Source organism: Neofelis nebulosa, chromosome 2 (genome assembly GCF_028018385.1).
Source record: "Neofelis nebulosa isolate mNeoNeb1 chromosome 2, mNeoNeb1.pri, whole genome shotgun sequence".
NCBI lineage: Eukaryota > Metazoa > Chordata > Mammalia > Carnivora > Felidae > Neofelis > Neofelis nebulosa.
In genome coordinates, this window is record NC_080783.1 from 158,509,369 (window position 1) to 158,521,295 (window position 11,927).

The 11,927-nt window shown below is 40.2% G+C and overlaps 1 protein-coding gene across 5 annotated transcripts in view; it reads right to left on the bottom strand.

Moving 5' to 3' along the window:
- ST6GALNAC3 (ST6 N-acetylgalactosaminide alpha-2,6-sialyltransferase 3) overlaps positions 1-11,927 on the bottom strand; it is a 535,826-nt gene that overhangs the window by 390,788 nt on the left and 133,111 nt on the right. The gene's annotated exons all lie outside the window — the stretch shown is intronic.

Below are 11,927 nucleotides of genomic sequence, written 5' to 3' on the forward strand. Positions count from 1 at the left end.
GAAATCCATCCTTATGTTGCCACTAAGGGCTGGGCCAAACATTGATCAAAGATATACTTTAGGAAACAAAACAAAGCGAATTCTCTTTTTTCAAAGAAAACACAGAGTATTAAGTAAAATTTCAGTATTTCTCACCCTCCACTATCTGCCAGACAAGAAGAAAACCCAGAGCGCTGTGTTTTATACCCACAGTCTGGGTACCATTGATTTACTTTCATCAGAATCATTCATCTATCAGGGCTGAAAACATAAATGTCAAAGCAGCTATAATATATTTGCACCAATAAAGTCATTGGTTATGTTTTCACACCACATAGAGAGAGAGGACTTTATTAACCTTCATGAGGATTAAATACAAAAATAATGTTAAAGGAAAACACTTGTGAGTATTTTGGGCAACTGGTATGTGGGTGGGCGGAGTGGGGTAGAATGAGGCAGTGAGCAAGATGCCTAAAGGAGGAGAAAGTGCCTCTTACAACAGAATGGCTCCTTTCAAAGCTTAAATCGTTGGTTCCCATACAACACTCACTGCCCTCTCATCCCCATTTGTCATGATTTTCTCTCCATTGTGCAATCAGAGATACATGAAACTTATTAGCAAACTATTTACCCCACTTCCCCACAAGCTATTATCCAAGTAACATCATACACTTATCATGTGAGAGTGCATTAACTAGGTTCTCTAAATCCAGTGAAGCAGATGGCAGGTTAGAAACTGCCTTCAGAATGGTGACATAGGCAGTGCTACCTTTGGTGGCCTTAAGTGCTATTAGGGTGTGTGTGTGTGTGTGTGTATGTGTGTGTGTGTGTGTGTGTGTGTGTGTGTGTGAGAGAGAGAGAGAGAGAGAGAGAGAGAGAGAGAGAGAGAGAGAGAAAGAGGAGGGGGTGTTGGGGGTGTTCTTTTCCTTCTTTAATGGGCCTGTTTTTCCCCTGATGTCTGTACCAGCTCTCTTTCTCATCTCCATCGATGGCTAATCTCAGGACAGGAACCTCTGATAGACTCATTCAGACTAATATGCACATCACTTAAAAAGCATAATGCATTCTTCACAAGGGATCAAGCCTTAAAGCAACAAGTTTCTAATTATCAAATTTCTGGCATCCACATACAGGCATGGGGACTGGGGAGGAGTTGTTCTTTGGGTAGAAGGCATAAGATTCAAATATTAGATTAAAACTCATTTCAGCAAACTTAGAAGTCCTTTAAATTCTTCGGGCATAGTAGACTTTGATTGCATCAAATATATTTTGAAATAAGGAAGTCTTTGCCTCATGGATTAGCAGGTAGGCGCTCTGGTTCTCAGTAGATGAAAAATAAAAGAGGGCTTCAGAAGAGCATTACAAGAATCACTACAGTATCTGCTGCTTAATCCAGGTTCCCAATGCACAAATCAGGGGGCAGCCACCTGTGTAGGTAACTCCCTGTATTATAATGTCAGGTAGACATCTATGCAGTCTGAACCATGCTGACTTTCCTGGGTTCTCCACTGTCATCACTGTCCACAGTATCAACTAAATCTCCAGGGGACCATGATACCAGACCAGATCTCTTTTCATATAAGGGATTCACACACCATCCAAAGTCACTTGGTGACAAACAGTACATTTTAATATGAGATGAAGGCGATCTTGGCCATGCAGAACTTTTCAAAGGGCTTATTTAAAAGAAATCTTTCAGGGTGCCTGGGTGGCTTAGTCAGTTAAGCGTCTGACTCCTGATTTTGGCTCAGGTCATGATCTCACAGTTCATGAGTTCGAGCATTGGGCTTTGTCCTGACAGTGCAGAGCCTGCTTGGAATAGCATTCTCTCTTTGCCCGTCCCCTGCTCATGCTCACGCTCTCTCTCTTTCAAAAATAAATAAATAAACTTAAAAAAAAAGAAGAAGAAATCTTTCCACTTGCCTTGTCCCCTTTGTTCCTCTTGGATATTTAGTGAGAAGCTTGTAAGTACCCAAATCAATCTCTAGCACCAGAAATCTTTTCATAAAACTTAGAAGAATCCATTATAACCTGTTTGTGTTGAACGGAGAATCAGTGTACCATAATGAAAATAGGAGACCAACATACTCATCCAGGGGCAGGCACTTGATGTCCAGATTACACAAGCCATTTGTCTACAGGAAGGCAAGACTGACTCCAGCACTAGGGCTCTGTAAGTCCATCTTCACTTCGCCTAAAGAAAGAATGTGTCCTTCATCCTTTTGCTTATTTGTTCAACAAATATTCAATGAGCATTTACCTTGGGCCACCACAGTCCTCTAGACTGGTGACACACAGAAACAGAATACATTTCTTGTCCTCAAATCTACTGCAGAAACATGAGTGTTATTAAGGCAGCAAATAGATAAGAAAGCATCATTTTGTTCCTGGCAAAGGAAATAAAATTTCTCCAGAGAAAGTGGTCCTGGAGTAAATTCTTAAGGGTAAAATAGAAGTTCACCATGCAAAGCCAAGGATGAGGAATGGACATTATAAGCAGAATGATCATCAGATTCAAAAGCAGGGAGATATGTTAGAAAAGAGTGATTCAAAATGTTGAATAGGTCATTTAAGGAATATCATATGATAGATGGAGGTTACATGTCAAGCAGGGCAGGTGTCTTCCTTATTAAAGAGCTAAGATATTCTAGAATGGATCAAGGATACCTGGAACTCTGACCAAAACTCTGGATTTTCTATACATAAAACTGCATACAAATTCAGAGTTCATCAATTTCCTAACTGCAATTTGTGGATCCAGGTTTAAGAATTCTTGGGGCACCTGGGTGGCTCAGTCGGTTAAGTGACCAACTTCGACTCAGGTCATAATCTCACAGATTGTGAGTTCAAGCCCCGTATTGGGTTCTGTGCTGACAGCTCAGAGCCTGGAGCCTGCTTCAGGTTCTGTGTCTCCCTCTCTCTACCCCTTCCCCTCCCTGCTCGTGCTCTGTCTCTCAATCTCTCTCAAAAATAAATAAACATTAAAAAAATTTTTTTTTAATTTAAGAATTCTTAAAGCTAGAGAGATTTTAGCCAGAAAGCTTACATATAATCAAATTGTCTTGAAAAAACAAAAGCATCCTAACATCAATAATCAGGACAGACTGGAAAGGTGAATTAGTAGTGTCAGGATGACAGAAAGCTGTTGCAATATTCTAGAATACACCACCACACAGGTTCTTAACTGTATTGATCAACTGCAAGATAGTAACATGGATTTATATAAGCTCTGGCTTGGCCTGGATACTTCCAAAAGCACATTCCAAATGTCTCATTTTTAACACTTAGAGAAAGAGCTTTCACTGAGGCCAAAAATGAGAAAAAACACATAGATGAAAATTTCAGAACTCTCCTCTTCAAGAGGACGGCCACCCAGTAAGACAGCAATCATTCCCCTATTCATCACTCACGTTAAAGAGCCAAAAACACAAGTTCATTCTTTCAACACAAAGTTCATGCCAAGAACTGAATAAAAAATTTGCAGGGAGTGTGAAATAGCAGTGATTCTTCTTGAGTCAAAGGATTTTTATATTAATAGTATACAAATAATCTCTACCCCTAAGTTAAATTAAGTGAAAAACCTAACATTCATCGTAGGGAACAAACAGAAACAAAGCCGATCTCTCCAAAGTTTACATTCACGTCTGACAAAAAATGCATATGACACTTTCTTTCCTCTTTGGTTTTGAGTTGCTGAGCATGTGAAATGAAAAGAAAGAGGGAAGGCAGGCAAAAACAGGGTCACGGATCCTTGTTGCTGAATCACTTAGGCAAGGAACTATGACTTGGAATGATGGATGGAAGATGATCTGAATGACATACAACAAAATTATTCCCAGGGAGCACTGGAAGAGGGAAGCTATGAAGCCCAGGAAGAGGCTAAGGCTGGATGAGAGCCATAGTTGCTCCCACAGTATTTTAAGGTGCCCAATCACAAATGGCTGCCCTGGGTACAGTCAAATCCATGTCAGGGTGATGCTAGCACATGACAGTAACAGCTTCACTGCAGGTTAGTGCATCATTGGTCTCAGGGCATGTGGTTGGAACTAGAACCTATGACTCTTTGAACTTTTCCCAAGTCTAAGGCTCTTTGCACCATAAAACATGATTTTATGAGGGGCACCTGGCTAGCTCAATTGGTGGACTCTTGTGATTCATGCAACTCATACAGCTCTTGTTCTTGGGGTTGTGGGTTTGAGTCCCATGTTGGGTGTAGAGATTACTTAAAAAGAAAAAAATCTTAAAAAAAAAAACCTGTGATTTTATGATGTAATATGACTTTGTAATTTGAAGGTAGCTTGGGAAGTTAATCGAATTATGCCCTACGACTCAGATCCTTGTGCCTCCAATATTTCTATTCATCGGAGGTTTCAGAACCAGAGAGATTCTTGATATTTTCTCCTCTATCTCACACTCATCCCTTCTTTCATCCCACTAGAAGCAGTCCTGGAACCTTTGATTTACAAGGACTTCTTGCCTCACCCCCAGGAGGATCCCTGTCCCAGGCTGTACCACCAATCTGCACCAATCACTCCAAAAGCAACCTGGCCATTGGGTGGGAATAAACTGTTCAACAGGTTTGTGCCTCAACTATGGGCAGAGGACTGCCTATGTGACTGCCACATTTGGACCTATCAGACTATGCACCTGTCAAGACTGGATTGGGGTTCACCAGGCAGCTTTTGCAATATTTTTGAAACTGCACATGTCACAACTGGGAACAATCTCAAGTTCTTGCTATTACAAGTATCTCTGAGAAGAGGAAGATCCTAACAACACCATGGCTTGCTCCCAGGTCTTGGCATCTGGATGAGCTATTTCTTTGATTCAAACCCGCTACTCCACCACACCCCAACAGCTTTACCAGGTTGACACTCACTACTCTTCTAGGACCTGGCTTACACCCTACTTCTTCCAGGAGGAAGTCCTTGCCCCTCCCCCAAGTCAGAGTTAGGTCACCTTACTATGTGCTCTCACAGTTCTTGCCGCTAAATTATAATGATCTTATTATTTGTTTATGTTATGTCAATAGATTATAAGATCTGCAACGGCTTTTTTAGTAGTCCTATTACCTGGCAAATAGTAGGACTCAAATATTAACTAAATGGAATGAATGATTCGATCAATCATTAACTAAATGGAATGAATAACTCAATTAAGGCATGAGATACCTTAAAAATGAACCAGACTTTGCGAACACCTGGGTGGCTCAGTCGATTAAGCGTCTGACTCTTCGTTTCAGCTGGGTCATGATCTCACAGTTTGGAGTTTGAGCCCCACATCAGGCTCTGCACCACCAGCGTGGAGACTGCTTCCCTCTCTCTCTGCCCCTCCCCATCTTGTGTTCTCTCTCTCTCAAAATAAATAAACAAACAAACATTTTTTAAAAATGAACCAAACTTCTAAACTACTTTTACTCTGGGAAAATGCATGTATTTAAAGATTAGCCATAAACAATGAGAATTTGTTTATATGATATGCATAACTTCACAATTCATTCTTTTCTGTCTCTAGTATCTCACCAAAAATACAAAGTTAGGATAGATCTTCAAGAAATTATGTGTAAGCATACCACTGAGTTTCAAGGCAAAAATTTGAGAAGTCTTACCCTGTCCTCAAAATGTTGACAAAATCTACCAGATTATTAAGTGAGCTTTTATGAAATGTGAACCATAGAACCCTCAAAAATTAAGAGAAAATTATATCAAAAAGAAATTAATTGGGAAAAAAAAAGTTTCTACTCTAGTAGAGTTTGCCATTATAGACTTTCAAGGCAAAATTGTGTTTGCTAATAACAGTAATAAGCTTCGTCTTCATTCACTGATAGATGGTTTCTCTATAACAACTATCATGAGTCACAGGAATGACCCAGGGCTGGGACACACAGCAACTAGGGACTCCAGAGCAAGATTCAGAATCACTCACCAGGGCTCTAGAAATCCAAGTTTCTAATCCCAACTTCCTTAAAACGGGAACTATAACTGGGTTACGGGAAGCAAAGTCTATGTGTCAAACGGTTCACTTTCTATTATGGACTTTTACTCAATTACAGAAAGAAAATTGCATACTAACAAATAATCCTGTCATGTGACACACTCTCCACATCCACTTCTGCAGTTGCCTCATTCCACTTACAAGACATACTTCACGACATATGGTCAAAGCCCACTCTTCAGAGCTCCTCATCACTATGAAAACCCTCATGTGGTGCTTCTACAGAGCGTATTTCTGTACACAGGGTAAGGCTGCCCTGGAAGGACCTGCTTGGCCCCCAGCACCTGCTTAGTTGCAGAGAAAACCTAGGAGAACACACCAGGCAGAGGTCTCACACCTACAAGCCCAGAGATTTGCATCTGTATCCATGCTGCATCTGCCCCAGGATTCCATGGGACCTCCAAAACATTTCATGAGTCCTAAATACTTCAGGCTTCCCTGAGTTTTCTAGGATAACAAAAAGAACAAAGTCCCAAACTTAAGGAGGGGGCTAGGAAATAGCTAAAATCTTAATACCAGACAGCTAAAGGCAGAGCAGGATCAGCTACACACCGTGTCAACACTTATCACGTTATCATGTGCCAGGTACCCAATGCGCTGCAAATGTGAAGTACTTCTTCTCACTGTGTCACACCAAGCAACTTCCTTAGCAGGAATTAGTATCTCCTTTTGCAAAGAAGGAACTGAGTCTCAGAAAGTCTGAATCACAAAGCTAGTCCCAGTTCTTTTACTTACTATGTGACCTTGAGCAACGTATTATATAAAAATCTCAAGGCACACTTTCCATAGCCATAAAAGGAAGACAATAATATTATCTACATCATAGAATTGTTATAAAGACTAAATGTAAAATGCATGCAAATCCCTTAGTGCCCTATATGGTAAATGACTAATAACTATAAGTAGCAGAAGTAATTGTTATCTACAGTAAAAAAAAAAAAAAAAAGACAAAGAAAAAAACAATAATAATGGTAGCAGTGATAACCAATATTCCTATATGGAAATATGGAATGGCAGAGCTAGGATTCAAATATAGGTTTTTCTGATTCTAAAGACCTTGCTCTTAATTCTTCCAACTGCAATATAGTACTTAGCTAACAGGAATCAAGATGCATGAATGGATGGATGAAGGGAAGGGAGAGAAGGAGGGAGGGAGGAAGAGCAAAGGAAGAAGAGGAGAGGGAGGAAAGAAGAAGGAGGTGGGTAAGAAAAAGTCAATGAATATTTGATAAATACTGATATACACACACACACACACACACACACACACACACACAGAATTGTTTTCTTCAGGAAATGGTAATCAGCTTTCTTTATTTCAAAGAGGTAATATGCACATGTTGCATTAGTTCTTTAAGCCAGGTATCTTATAGACATATTGGTTTCCTCATCACCGTACCTCCATCCCCAAGCACAGAATCCGAGACACCAAAGGTACTCAATAAATATCTGTTGACAGAATTTCCTCTCAAAGGAGATTTTGATGAGATCAGACATCCAGGTGTTCAGGCCTCCAAGGTCTCTGAGCTGGACAGCAGGCTGGAAAGCCTCCCCTTCCTGGAAAGGCCACAGAGCAGCCCTGCCTAAAGAGACGTGTCCCCCGCACCCCAACCCTCAGGTTGGGCTGTCAGAACCACAGCCAGCCCTGACCTAGGTCTCTTCGAATTTACATTTGCAAAGTGAAGTCTTCAAGTTACAAGGAAGGTGAGAGGTAGTCACCCTGGATGGCAGTGAGGGGGTACTATTGATGCTAAGAATGAAAAATTCAGAAGTCAGTGAAAGGAGGAATAAAGATTTTGCTGGGTATAGGACAATAATTTAGACTATCTGACTGTGATAGAGATAACATATTTCATTCACAAAGCTTTTTCAACCTCCTTCTGGACTATGACTAAAGGAAAAATCTCCTTCCAAAAATGAAAGGGATCACAATTTAATTTCCTCTTCTCCTTGAGAAAAACACACAAGAACACAAAACAAAGTAAAAGAGGATTTCTTAAAATTTTCTGTCAATAAAAGAAAGTTATTAAAGAAGCAGAGAGAGGTTTAAGTTTTTCCACAGGGAATTAAAGGATACTATTATGACTTCAAAACTTATGTGTTAAAAGACCTTTGAATTGATAGATTTAATCGTGTATGAAATTAAAATGAGGTGTTATCTTAAAAGGCTGAATTTATTTTAGTACAATTTGGGCATTTTAATATATGCCCAAGGCTGACTGTTTATCAGAGCTGGCATTTTTAAAATAACAAGGGATGCTGCTAATATTTTTTTTGTAACAAGATTTGTAATTTATGTAGCAGGAACAACTTAATGTGCTGGTGATTTGTTCTCCTGCATCTGTAATTGATGACAAGGCACTAATTTTTACACATCAAAGAAATTAAACCTAGCTTTCCTGTGCATTATTGACCTTTACTGTACCCAACATGGTTCAGAAGAAAGAAATTATACTGCAGTGAAGTTTCATATTTTCTTTCTGCATTGGATTTCCCTCAACAGTTGCCCAAAAACTGCTAATCAGTGAATAATATTTCATGTTTAGGGGATGATGTTCCCATTTGATGTGGGGGGAGAAAAGCAAAAAAGAAAAACAGTTTGAAAGTAGTCATTCTGCCCAGATATTACTAAATTTATCATCCAAAGATGCCAAGTAGGTACCTCCTCAACAGGAAGTTTATCCAGGCCAGAACAGAAAAATCAAAACAATTGGTGAGAGCCTACAGAAGTAGGTGATCCTGGAGATTTATTTAACAAATATTTCTTCAGCACCTCTGAAAGCCCAGCACTATTCTGGCACTGGGACATATCAGTGCACACTTCTGACAGAAGTTCTGGACCGTGTGAGGCTCACTATCTATTAGAGGAAGGCATACAAATTGTGTGTGTGTGTGTGTGTGTGTGTGTGTGTGATCTCAGATGGTGACAGAGAAAAACAAAAAATAATTGGGGATAAAGAATCAAGGGAGAGGCTGTGATTTGAGCAGAAACCTAAGGGAAGTGAGAGTAAACTGTAAAGATATCTAGAGAAAAAGTGTCTCAGGATGAAGGAAGGGTATCTCTATCCAGAGATGGAGAACACACTGGGGAATGGGGCCCTAAGAACGACAATGAGAATAGCATGACTGAGGCAGAGGATGGAAGAGAGAGTAGGAGGTGAGGTCAAGGGTGAAAGAAAACATTCTGATAGTTGAACCCACCCATTAGCCTTTAAATCCACAATAAAATCTGTGAGGTCTCTGCCAATCTCCAGAATCTGGCAATCCCTCATTTCTAGAAAGCACCATATTCAGCAAGCACTTTTCTACATCCACCTCCTAAAGCTTCTACTCCGTGGATCCCTGTCCACCTTCTGGAATGGCAGGGAGAGGAACTGAATCTAACTTCCTAAGACAGACCAAGCAAGCAATGTCCAAGACTGTTACCTCTTCCTACCGTTCTCTAAGAAAACCAACTTTCCCCTGAATGATACAATTATCAGTCTGCTCACTGTCCTGACACTATTGCCTGAATATATCCCAAGCATGAATGGGGCACTCACAACCTCATGCAGCATGCATTTTTCCATGCAAGTAATATTTATAGACTGTGCAAATATGGAGCAAACAGAAGTAGGCAGGACCTTGCTCAGCCTAGACCAGGGGTTCCCAAACTTGGCTGCACATTAGGATCACTGGGTGGGGGGGGTGGGGGGGTGGGGGGGTGAGGTTAGACAGGGAAAGTTAAAAATCTCAGTGTCAAAGCTGCATCCCATGCCAATTAAATTAGAATCTCTGGCAAAGGCCCAGTCATCAGCATTTTTAACTTCTCAGGAGCACCAATGTGCAACATTGGGTGCTTTATTCCTATTGCTAAAACTAACTCTGGCAACCACATCACATGGTGCATGACATTAATTGTTTCTGAAGTCCCCAATTTGTTTGCAAACTGAAGTTAAGCCACACGTCCTCTGTCCGCTACTGTTGCATTTTTTCCTTTGAGTCAATCAATATAAATCATCGCATTTCTCCTCATTGAACCTTAAAGGATTCGATTTAGACTATCTTTTCAGTCTACTGAGGTCCCTCTTAATCTGATTCTTAAAACAGGTATGCCACCCACAAATTCAAGCATATGTCCTCATTGTTGATGGAGATAGAAACATTGGCAGGGGCGTCTGGGTGGCTTGGTCGGTTAAGTGTCCGACTTCGGCTCAGGTCATGATCTCACGGTCCGTGGGTTCGAGCCCCGCGTCGGGCTCTGGGCTGACAGCTCAGAGCCTGGAGCCTGTTTCAGATTCTGTGTCTCCCTCTCTCTGTGACCCTCCCCCGTTCATGCTCTGTCTCTGTCTCAAAAATAAATAAACGTTAAAAAAATTAAAAAAAAAAAAAAAAAAAAAGAAACACTGGCTAGGTCAGAATGGAGACTCATAACATTCTACTAGATACCACCTTCAAGGCTTTCTTCATCCTAGCCTTTTATAGCACCATATTTGATATTCACAACAACCCTAAGATGTTAAGTATTATGATGAAGAGGAAACAGTGATTCAGAGAATTGAAATGATTGCTTGGGATCTCACAGGTTAAGTAGAGGAACCAAGAATTGAAGGTAGGTCTATATCTGATTCCAAGTCTTATGATCTCTTCATTAGCCACTTATCATGATTATTTAACTAATTGGCAACTCACCCAACTGTCTTATTACTTCAACCATTGCTTCAAAGATAGTATGAGAACTTTCCTCTTCTCTTTTAATAAAACTGAAATGAACAGCATCAAACTTATTTCGCTGATAGTCATTCAACAGATATTTATTGCACACCTTCTATGCTGCAAGCATATTGAAAATATTGAGAACCCAGCAATGAGAAAATAGAGCAAAAGTTCCTTTCATGAAGCTTAGATTATGCCAGTCATAGAAGAAAACAAAATGAATCTATCATAACCTAACCTAGGGAACCCTTGTAGCTCCTAATTATCATCATTTCCTTTTATAAGTACTCAGACATTCTCCTTTTGTGATTTACTCCACAACCTTTTCTACAATTTATATCACAATAATCTTAAGAACATCTCATGTGCTTAAAAAAACAAAAGCAAAACACAAATAACAATAACAAAACACCATAGTGCTGTTAAAAAAAGAAATCAATTAAGTAATTTTAAGATCTTACTGGCTTTCTTCAGCAATTCATGACTCAGGCAACATCAAATCTAACAGATAGAAAGGAACTCCAAAGAGCTATACAAGGCAAGAGATTTTATAAACAGAGGGTAACAGAAACAGGGAAGTTGTACTAGGCAAAAAAGGTGATTAGTTATTGCAAGGTTACTTTCCTTTAGGGCATGGGAGAGGTTTATCAGACAGATGAGATGATCTGATGATTAGATCAGATGATTCCTGATTGACTTGTTTAAGATCCATTTCTGAGAGAGCTGAAATTGTACTTAAGTTTAGGTTTGAAGATGTAGGCTTAGCATAAGTGACTCCATTCTGGGTCTACTGTCTGGTTTTGAAAAGTGCTTTTAAATATATAGTAGTGAGGGGCGCCTGGGTGGCGCAGTCGGTTAAGCGTCCGACTTCAGCCAGGTCACGATCTCGCGGTCCGTGAGTTCGAGCCCCGCGTCGGGCTCTGGGCTGATGGCTCGGAGCCTGGAGCCTGTTTCCGATTCTATGTCTCCCTCTCTCTCTGCCCCTCCCCCGTTCATGCTCCGTCTCTCTCTGTCCCAAAAATAAATAAAAAACGTTGAAAAAAAATAAAATAAAAAAAATATATATAGTAGTGAGAGAAAACCTAAAAATGTGGTTGCATCATGAAAAAGATGAAAATATCAAAGCTAGATGTCTATACCAGTGCTAATAGAACTTTCAACAATGATGACAATGTTCTATATCTCTGTTGTCCAGCATGGTAGCCACTACCCACATGTGACCACCACACACATGAAATGTGGCTAATGTGACTGAGGAA